The sequence below is a fragment of the Lethenteron reissneri genome, chromosome 27 (genome assembly GCF_015708825.2).
Source record: "Lethenteron reissneri isolate LAM-NWPU_2019-01 chromosome 27, ASM1570882v1, whole genome shotgun sequence".
Lineage (NCBI taxonomy): Eukaryota > Metazoa > Chordata > Hyperoartia > Petromyzontiformes > Petromyzontidae > Lethenteron > Lethenteron reissneri.
The window spans coordinates 2,102,931-2,110,815 of NC_083805.1; the positions used below are offsets into that span (position 1 = coordinate 2,102,931).

General features: G+C 52.3%; 1 long non-coding RNA gene across 1 annotated transcript; it reads right to left on the minus strand.

Annotated features, from left to right (window-relative positions):
* Nucleotides 1–1,139: 1,139 nt before the first annotated feature.
* Nucleotides 1,140–4,362, minus strand: LOC133348329 (uncharacterized). Its single transcript, XR_009755795.1, has 2 exons — nt 4,288–4,362; nt 1,140–2,006 (listed from the first exon to the last, which is right to left on the minus strand). It is a non-coding gene; the product is annotated as an uncharacterized LOC133348329 (long non-coding RNA).
* Between the last annotated feature and the right edge of the window lie 3,523 nt (nt 4,363–7,885).

Genomic DNA, 7,885 nt, shown 5'->3' on the forward strand with positions numbered 1-7,885 from the left:
CCCGTGTCAAAATCCTGGGGGGGGGGGGGCTCGCAGGGGGGGGGGTGTGTGGGGGGGTTGTAGTCGCCAACTGTCAGCGACGTCCGTGCAGTCCACGTGTGTCACTCGCGCTGTTCCGTTCCTGTTCGCTGTTCGCTGTACGACGAGCTGCTTAGTTCCCAATGTAATCTCGCCTTTGACGAAGGCCCAGTGCCCCCCCCCCCCCCTCGTCCTGTCCACCAAACCTTATCAAGGCTGTAATGTTTCTACTTTAATGTTTCTACTTTAGACGAAGCTCCGCAGGCATAGCCTTCACAGGCTGTAGGGGCAAGAGCTGTTCGCGAGCACCTGTTAAGGCCGGAACGGCACACTATGGGCGTGGGTAGGTGGCGAGTGCCGCGCCCGGCAGCCTTTGTCTCTCCAGTGTTCATGTACACACACCGCTCCATGTACTCTGCGGCCGTCTGGAAGGCTCTTCCTTCCGATATTAGGAAGCCACTGGAGCTATGCACTTTTAAATCATCATCTAGATTAAAACTAATGTCTTTAGAACTGCGTTTCGTGTTTAGTTTGTTGTCCTTCCCCGCACCGCCGATGAACACGGGTTGGCTGCGTACGATGCGGAGGAAGTTCAACGTGCATACGTATTTAAGGCCGAGTCAACCTAGAGGGACAAGGCCAAGGAGGGGGTTCAGATATTCGTCGCCGATGTTGACCACGAGCGGGGAATCGAGCCCGGGTGGTCGGGTTCAGCAGCGCAGCGCGCTCACCGCGAGGCGCCGTCACGCGGCAGACACACGCACACGTGAGCCACCGCTAGCGGGAAGGGGTTGATGGAGCTGCCGTGTGGACGACTGGCACGGAGATAAGACGTGGGGCTAAAGGTACGGGGACATTTGATCTCGCAGTGGATAGAGAATGGGTGATGGCGAGTCCATTGAAAGCATCGACCTGTATTCGCGGAAACGAGACGGAGAGAACGAAACACAAACCCACAATAATAATAATCGATTCCGAATCGAATCGTGACAATTCATCGTAATCAATTCATGTAGCAGCTCCCGGCGCGCGGTTCCGAAACGTCGGACATCGTTGCCGAGCGACGTTAAATCTCCATGGAACAGCACGCACGACCAAGAAAGGCAAACTCGCTACTCGGCTACTCTTGACGCGTGCGATGTATTTAATCACAACATTATCTGCGTACACGTAACCGAGATGCGCTTGCGTTCACCGTAGTTACAAAAGGTGTACCTAGCCTGGCACAAGCGCCGTGGTGACGTCGCCGCCACTTAGTTGTTGTTGGTGGTGGTAACAATGCGAAGACGGAGGAGGGCAGAGGGCATGGGACGGCTTGCTGAACGGGTCGCATAGACAGAGGGACGAGATAATGCGCGCGCGTGCGGGTGCGTGTGTGCGTGTGTGTAAGTAATATCCACAGTAATAAAGCAACGCTGTACACGTACAGCCCTTTTGTCAATGCACTGCTGGATGAGGGCCCACTTCACACTACCTTAACGTATTGTTTCAATGTGTGTACAATCATCTTGAGATGGGGGTCATAGTTTACGAATTACAATCTCAGACGTCTGCAACTAACACCGTCATTTTTCAACGAGGGGCTTCGATTTGTGTTTTTAATTCATTCAATAAATGCCAACCGCTATTTCAGCCGGAGCTGCCCGGGGCTGAGCTCCGGAGCGTGGCCACGTGTCCGATGGGGCCCCGCGCGTGCCAGCTTATCGACTGTTGTTGCTCAGGGATGGCGCGTGCCACAGCAAACACCAGTCTGATAAGCTAACGCGCACGACACACTGACACAAACTCCACTCTATAGTCAACTCGAAGCACATTATCAGTATTGATCATCGTATTCATCATTATCATTTGTCATCAGGTCATGATGCCGATCGTGACGATGACGATCATCATCAGCAGCATGATGATCATCAGCAGATGTATCGTAGTCGTCTTCATCATCATCATCCGCGACCGGACCGTCGTTCTGTTTCCGCCCGACTCCACTCCTGTGTGGGTCACACGCACAAGACATTGGCACACGTTTAGAGTTCTCTTATATAGCCTCGAGGGTGAGAGCGTGGGTGGGTGGGTGCGTGAGTGGGAGGAGTGGTGGCGCAGCGGTTAGCGCACTGCGCTATGAACCGGGCGGACCTCCGGCCTGAAATCCCAATATCCTAACTGGTCCCGTCCCGGGCCACCTAAAACCTGTAAGCCGCACTGATCAGAGCGGTGAAGTATGGTCAAAACAACATCGCGGTCAAACAATGTGCTGCCGAAGTGTGATTAAAGTCAGACGCACGCGCCTTTAAAATGAACGTTAATTTAATCGAAATTTCACCACCGATGCCACCGATTTAGCACGTTCCTCGTATTATTGTTTATTGTAGGGTAACATCTAATTATTCTATTTTTTTAACCCACGACCCCTCCCCCCCCTCTTTTTTACTGGGCATCTGTGAAAAACAGAGCTTCATAGCTCATCAGATTCCTCCTGCAGTCTGAGAAATGTTCCGATCGTGAAACGTCGGACTCTCCAATCGATCGCGCGACCGTTCAAACGCACGGCGATTCGACGAATGTTCGCCGCAAATCGAACAATCGATCCATCGATCCATTTGCCGTGCCCCGTGACGCCGCCTCGCGTCGCCGTTGCCACCCCGTTACCGAATCGACGGGAACGCCAGGCGGTGATCGAGGCCCTGACACGAGCTTGGATCGACCGGCATAAAAGGCGGCGTGAGCCCCCTCCCCCCTCTCCCCCTTCATCACCTCCCGGTACCTTCAGAAACCCGCGCTGACCGGCGTGGTGAAGTATGGTCAAAATCATCCCAACGGATGATGGAGGCCCTCATCCAGCAGTGGATTGACCAACGGCCTCCCACCGTGAGCCCCTTAGGGAGCAAAGGTCACCGCCTCCTTGCTATTGTTCTCTCGTCTCACGTGCACACGTCGACGGCTAATTTGCATAAATTTGCGTATAATTTCATCCAATGAAACAGCGTTGCTTGTCACGCGAGCTGCTCACGATGCATTTGACGTGAGCGTTAACAATCAATAATAATAATAATCGATTATCGAGATGCCCGGTTACACAGCCCGGTTCTAACGAACTCGTCCCACGTGCATCGATCGGCGTGACGGACGCACGTGGCGTGCTGCTCACAGGAGCTGTACTCCGCTACAGTCCGGTGCTCTACACACGGACTCGTCTTCTTCCGGGGGCTGAGCTCCGGAAAATATCCCCCCCCCCCCGAAACCCAAGCCGGTCAGGGGAGCCCTAAGAATATTCCATTCTGCGCTGACACACAAATGAACAGACCGCCCCCCCCCCACTCCAAACCTGTATATCCCTCGAGACCATACTTCACCACGCTGGTCAATGCTGGTGAAGGGGAGTGCCCAGGAACGATTCAGAATCGGAATCTGTATTGATACTGGAGCAGGAATCCGATGAGCTGTAAAGCTCTTTCCCACAGATGTCCACTCGGGGCACCGGGTAAGAACGCGAGACCGTTCGCCGTGACCTGCGATCTAACTCAGGTTACCGGTTTCGTGGCGCAGCGCGCCCACCGCAGAGCCCCCACGCCGCACCACGCGATATTCGCCTCCGTCCCCTGCACAAGAGGTGAACTTCGCCTGCAGGGCCTGGCGCCGACCTTGACCCCGGAGTCAAGGTCGGCCTTGAGCCAGTGGTTAAAAATTCCACATTCTCATGGCGGGGGCGAACATCACCATCGGACAACCGCTCTGGACTTCCGACAAAGTGGTACTCTCGTTTTATCGACCCGTTTCTACCCCCCCCCCCCTCCAAACCCTCACCGCCGCCCCACCCACACCGACACACGTGGACTCGTCACCATCGAGAATGTAAGTTGGACGCTCCCACCACGTGACCACCCGGACTGGTTCCTTCGTAAAACAATCATTCAAACACACACACATATTAAATGTGCGTGCGTGTGTAGTCTGTGTGTGTGTACCTGTATGGTTATGTGTGGTCTGTGTGTTGCAACCCTGCGGCCCAAGTTCAATTCCCGGCCACGGCCAACATCAGTGGCGCGGGAGTGGTACACGAGCCGCGCTCCTGGGTGGATTCATCCTGAAACTCGTCCATGTGGCACGCGGCGTGGTCGGGCGTGGTGGTGTTGGCCACACAATTGAGCCTCAACAGGTGCTCGCTAACTAAAAAGCGGGCTCCAAACAGCCTTTGCAGGGCTATCGAGTGTGGTTGGTGTGGGTGGTGAGTGGGGTGAGTGGTTGCGCGAGTTGCAGATTGCTGTGAAATACCGAAACGACGTGGAGTCTTCGCATCACGAGCGGAACCACGGCCGTGGACACACACACACCTGTGTCTGTGGGCACACCTGTGCGTGTGTGTGGGCGAAGATCCAGCTGCATCGCCTTTTTAAACCCAAGACCCCCATCATCACCCTCCCACCCTATCCCCGTCGGCCCTCTCTCACCTCGTCTCTTTTTTTCCCTTCGCGCCCGGGACCAACCGGATTTAACCGGCCCAGGAATGTCACGACAACCCAGGTTACGATTGGATCTATAGACCGACTCGGTCTCTCCCCCTCTCTCTCTCTCTGTCGTCCGCCCGTGCCTCCGTCTCGCTTCACCTGCACGCACCTGGACTCGCACAACCGCTCTGGCACGCACTGTACGCTTGTACCGGTTCTGGTGCCTCCTTTAGATCGACTCGGCCTCGAAACAGTACCTGCTGCTGCTGTTGCTGTGCGCCGTGCCGGCCTTCATAGGCGCTCGCCAACAGCCCTTGCCCCCGACAGTTACATGCTATACAGGGGAGCTTTGGCTTTGTATGTTATGTGTATGAGGAAGCGATTGTGTTTGTGCATGTGTGCACCTAGCCTGGCACAAATGCCTCGGTGGGATCACCGCCAAGTAGTGGCTAAGGTCCGCCAATTATCGTTGTTGTTATTGTTGAATTGCAGCTGATGTGCCTGCAATTAGGAGAGAGGCATTAACCACGGGAATCCTCCAAGGCACACGGCAGGAGGAGGCAATGACATGCAGTATTTTTTATTTTATTTGACCAGGTCTAAGACCCCCACTGAGCTACGTAGCTCGGTTTCAGAAGCAACCTGGCTATCACAAATGATAGCTCAACGAAGTGGCTTATCACGTGGAAATTTATAGCAGCCAAATACTTGAAACGCACGATCCTAAATGTGGAGGTGGAAAACCGGAGGACCCGGAGAAAAATCCACGCGACCACAGGGAGAGAGAGACACATAAACGCCAAATATACAGCAGCCGGCGTCAGGGTAGGGATCGCACTCACGATCTCCTGTGTACCAGGCGAGGTAGTTAACATCTCCTAGCCGCCGCGGCATCTCTTGTGTCTACAATGAGCATGGCTACAATGTAGCTAGTGATTACTAACATGGGTGAAACTGGTACACGGTACGGCTGTTTCATTGTCTCCTGCTGCTACTGCTGTGGGAAATAGTGGCTAGGAGACGTTAACTACCTCGCCTGGTATACAGGAGGTAGTGGGTTCATTCCCGACCCTGACGCCTGCTGCTGTATATTTGGCGTCTGCGTGTTTCTCTCTCCCCGTGGTCGCGTGGATTTTTTTCTCCGGAACCTCCGGGGTTTCCTTCCACGTTTAGAATCAACGTGCGTTTAGAATATTTGGCTGCGATAAAGTTGCACATGATAATAAGCCATCTTGGTTGAGCTATCGTTTGTGGCCAGGTCACTTCTGAAAAAGAGCTACATAAACTAATAAAAAATAAAGTTTATAGTTTAGTACTGGCACAGGGTAAGGTGGTGTCACGTGATGTGCAGGGCATGGTAGCATGACCGATCTTGGGGTCACAATTGCGACTACTGCTGTCTAGAAATCTGAATTTTCTCTTTTATTATTTTTCTTGGAGGTGTAGATTTATGTTTCTGGCCACGGTCGTCAGTGGCATGGCACTTTCCAGTAAGCATTGGCCCTGCGTGCAATGATATATTTTTTATATATGGTATTTAAACAACTCTATTTAACCCATTACAGTACAACAAAGGTTGAGAATGCAACCTTTTTACTTTGAAAATCTGCACTGCACATCGAATTGAGTAACTACATCCAAATGCCATTGCACACTTCCCATGCATATTGATTTTCCCGATCATTTGCCAACGTTTACCCAACGTTACACACCTCATATTAGCACGGTTGGCTACGTACGGTGCGAAAGAGGTTCAACGTTACACCTTTATGACTGCTGTGGCATCTACTAAATTCGACTTTACGGGTGTCCAGCGCGTATTTATGTTTGCTCACGATGTTAATGCTTTTTTTCGAGGGAGGGCGTGGAGCAGGAGGTTTGAGTTTATGTTTTGACTCGGCTCATAATCTCGGGTGGTGGGTGAGTTGGGAACTGGGGGAGGCATGGGGTGGCTGTCCCTATCTGATACCAACATCGAATTTAAACAAAGGCGACCACGTCTTTCCCAGCCGTGTTTGTTTAGTGGCTCCGCGCCGTCAGACTTAACCGGTGCCCGCCAAACAGAGCCGAGCAGCACCCCGGTAGGCCCCATCGCAGCAGCCACGAGTCCACGCCGCTGACCACCCCGAGTCGAAACTTTTAGCGCCGCTTGTTTTGCTGCGACGCGTCTGGGATCCTTACCTCCTGGTCAGTCACGTAACTAGCGAGGGGGGGGGGTGCCTTGCCCCCGCCCCCCACCGCCCACCCCTGGTGGCCAAAGCTACGAGTTTGGCCCCCCTTAACAACCACCACGAGAAACGTTTTCAACGAGTGTCAAAAAAGTTAATTTATTTTCAACGCGATTCAATTTATATTCATGAAAAAAAAATCTTTAATTCACGGTTCCGCGTTCGTTGTTTTAATGTAACGAGAGCGGTAACGTTTGGCCACCGTGCGAGACGAAATCAAAATATCGGGGGCCCCAACCTGACCCACGGCCGCAGCCACCCGCCCTGAGCTGATGATGACGTTACCAGGCCACAGGCTGCAGGCGGTGATATTTGCTGTGCCTCTCCTGCGCTCGTACCCCGTCCACCCTCACTCCTGCAACCTTGAATGAGTACGGTGCAGCGCTCTGTGAACATCGACACTGGGGAGACGAAGGCGGTCGCGGTGCGGGCGGTTGGTTCTGACCACGAACGCTTCCATACTCGCGTCCTTCCGGCCACAGCGGGCGCTGGCTGTCAGCACGAAGTGACCCCGTGCGGTCCGCGTCGGGGGGGATTTTGTGAGAATGAACTCAACTAAAACTAAACTTTTGATTTAAAGCTTTCGTTACTGCAGGGATTCATATTCTTGGTTATTTCGGTAAAGTCACGTAGAAGGGAAATAATAAAATAATAAAAATATTAAGCAATCAAATTCCCACGACGTTTCGACTGCAACACACGCAATCATCATCAGGTGTGAAATCCACAGCAAGAAAATTTTTAAAAATAAAATAAAATACATTTCCTGCTGTGGATTTCACACCTGATGATGATTGCTTGTGTTGCAGTCGAAACGTCGTGAGAATTTTATTGTTTAATATTTTTATTATTTTATTATTTCCCTTCTACGTAACTTTACCGAAAGAACCAATAATATAAAACTAAACTATTTCTTAAAAAGCTACACTGAACTATTTCTTATTTAAGAGCTATATAATTTTATTTTTCGGAAACGACCTGGCTGTCACACATTATACCTCAACGAAGTGGCTTATGACCGTGTGGAAATGTACAGCAGCCCCAAATACTCTGAACGCGTGATGTTGATTCAGGGAAAAGCCGGAGGACCCGGAAATAAATCGACGCGACCACGGCGGACACGCCAACTCCAAATATACAGCAGGCGTCGTCAGGGTTGGGGTGGAACCCACGACCTCCTGTGTACCAGGCGAGGTA